The 3,007-nt window shown below is 43.4% G+C and overlaps 1 pseudogene; it reads right to left on the bottom strand.

Moving 5' to 3' along the window:
• Positions 1-415: 415 nt before the first annotated feature.
• On the bottom strand, positions 416-1,895 carry LOC102892257 (annotated as a pseudogene).
• Between the last annotated feature and the right edge of the window lie 1,112 nt (positions 1,896-3,007).

Genomic DNA, 3,007 nt, shown 5'->3' with positions numbered 1-3,007 from the left:
TCAGGGATGGATGGGAAAGAAGGACAAGATGGCAGTTACAAGACAGACACAGGGATGTGGAGTACAGCATAGGGAATATAGTCAGTAATACAGTAATAACCATGTGTGGTGCCAGGTGGGTACTAGATTTATTGGAGGGATCACTTCGAAAATTATATAAAAGTCTAACCACTATGCTGTACACCTGAACTAATAGAGACTAATATTTAATGTCGACTGTAATTGAAAAATAAAAAACTACGACTAGTACTAAAGCAAATTTTTTCAATTACTTTTCAGTAAATGGCAGTAACTGTGGTCATTTGGCAGACACAGGGCACGTGCTGCAGCAGACGCAGCGCAGGAAATCATACCGTCTCCTAGACTTTTAGTCGCTTTTGCTCGTGATGACCTTCCGTGATCTGGAGCCTTCGTTTTACATAGAATTGGACTTCTTAAAGAACTTGTCCTTCTTCGGGTTGCCACCCATTGCCATAAAGGCCTAGTTGTGGTACATCTCAGGGATATCTGTCTTTTTAGAGAAAGAGATGATTTCTTCTTGCTGAACTCTTTCGAGGAGCTCGAATTTGGCTGAAAACCCACTTTCAAGCCCTTTATTCGCGCAAACATCTGCTTCATGTCTTCCTCCCTCCTCCAACATTCCCCATAAAATTCATGTCTTTGGGGGGTTTTTTGTTGGTTTTTGTTTTGTTTTGTTTTGTTTGCTTAAACAGAAATAAATTTTCTCACAGTTCTGGAGACGAAAAGTCAAAAATCGAGGTGCCGTCAGAGTCGGTTTCTGGCGAGGTCTTTTTCCTGGTTTATCGATGGCCACCTTCTTGCCGTCCTCACGAGGCTTCTCCTCTGTGTGTGTGAGCGAGAAAGAGAAAATTCGCATCTTTTGGCTTTGTAGGTCTCTTGAAGACCAAGCAGCTTATTCTCTGGGCCGCATCGGAAAGGCCCATTTCCTCCAGTTTGCAACGCCTAGAAAGTTCGCAGTCCCTCGTGTGGGTCTGTTCTCAAAGATCCTCCCTGTTTGTACAAATAAGCATTTCTTGGAGCTTTACAAAGTCACAATGGCTTTCGTTTTCCACTCGTACAATACCCAAGGGGAAAGGAGGGCTTTGACCATCTTATTTCCAACTTTCATCCCAACCATACTTTCTACAACAGCAAATGGCAAGTGTCCATTTCTTGAAGCATTGATTATAGTGACAGTTTCACCATTGGTTGGGAATGGGTATATCTGGATACCACTGCTGACCAATTCACTCATGAGCTTGATCTTAAACTTCTGTAATTCAGTTTTAAAAATTGCATCTGCTTTGGCAATCAATGGAAAGCTCTTTGTCCTTAAGAGATCGAGTGTCTTCAGAGCGTGCCCTGTTGGGAAGATGAAGGAAAGGCACACGTGGATATAAGAACCGTGGTAGTTAAAGAGAAAACGCTTAATCTTCAGTTCCTCTTGGCGACAGGCTTCAAACTGAGCATCTACATGTCGGCCATGAGTTGGTAGCTTTCTTCTTTGTTTATTTGGTCACCAAATCCCACTGTATTCACAACTTTCAATTTCAAGCAAACATTACTTTCTTGGAGTTCGTAAGTCTGAGCTTTAAATCTAACATGTGGGTAAAAATGTGAGGATCCATGGTTTTCAAAATTAGTATTAAATGATGTATGGATCAGCATCGATTTTCCAATTCTAGTCTCCCCAGCACAAAGAATATTAACACAGAAACCTTGCTATTGATCAGCTGATCAGGCAAACTCTCAAAACCAACATGGCCAGACATAGTTAAAAAGAACTCATATTTTTCCTTTTTTTTTTTTAATCTCTGTTCATCATCAGACGCTTGGGAGGTCATGCAAGTTTTGGTTGTCATGCGAGACTGAAGGAGCCTGTGCCACGCCACCTCAGAGGTCGTGGTCTGGAGTGGGAGCTGAGCAACGTGGGCTGAGGGAGCAGCTCAGTGGCGGAGGGAGCCAAGGGGGGCCAAGGAGGGCTTGACGATAAGCTATGTGACAAGGCAACTGAAACATTTAAAGATTTTACCTGTATCTCTAGACTCTATGATCTAATACCTACACATGTTTACTGTTGACTGTCGGTTTCAGTAACAATGCAAGCAAGAAGACAGCAGTATTTTTTAAAGTATTTCAGTTAAAAACCAAAACTGTCAACCTAGAATTCGATACCCCAGAAAATAGCTTTCAAGAATGAAGGCATTAAATGAAATATGATTCAGTCATAAAAAGAAATGAAGCACGGATACCTGCAGCAGTGGATGAACTGGGGATGTTCCCAGTGAGGCGAAAGAAAGACAAGTCAGGGAGCCGCCAGACAGGTCAAAATGAACCACCACAATTCTTCAAGAATAAGGTCCATTCTGCTCCCTCTGGTACCAGGAATGCAGCCTGTCATCTGCAAGGCCACCAGTGACCTGGGGAGCAGAGAGAGGGGCCAGGGAGAGTTAAAATGCACATAGCTTTCTTAACAAGACTTAGCTGTTTTTGTTTGTTTGTTTTCCTTAACTAAACGTTCACCAGGCTGCTGTAAACTTTTGATTAATTTCCAGAGTTCCGATAAAATCGATTCTGACGGTTGTTGCCAGTTTTCTTCACTGCTTTTGTGGAGGAACGGACTTTTGGATTTCCCTATGCTGCCACCTTTACGGACATCACTCCCCTACGTCCTTTTCTGCCATGGGATTTTGCCTCTGCCCCATCAAGAGATGAAGTCTAGCTCCTCTCCCTTGGGTTCTGGACTGGCTTTAGTGACTCAGCTGTAACCAATAGAATGGGATGGAAGTGACACTGCATCACTAAGAAGCTTAGGTCAAAAGAGAGCTTAGTGCTTGACTTCTCAGAACACTTTTGGAAGGCTGCCATGCTGCGAGGAAGCTTAAGCTACATGGCGAGGCCAAGTGGCCTTTGTGTCATTCCAGTCACCAGACATATGAGTGAAGAAGCTTTCAGATGAGCTCACACTCAGCCATTTGAGCCACCCCAGCCACACAAATCCTCCCAG

Source organism: Pteropus alecto, unplaced genomic scaffold (assembly GCF_000325575.1).
Source record: "Pteropus alecto unplaced genomic scaffold, ASM32557v1 scaffold314, whole genome shotgun sequence".
In the NCBI taxonomy this organism is placed as follows: Eukaryota; Metazoa; Chordata; class Mammalia; order Chiroptera; family Pteropodidae; genus Pteropus; species Pteropus alecto.
This window is presented reverse-complemented; position numbering and strand designations above follow the sequence as displayed.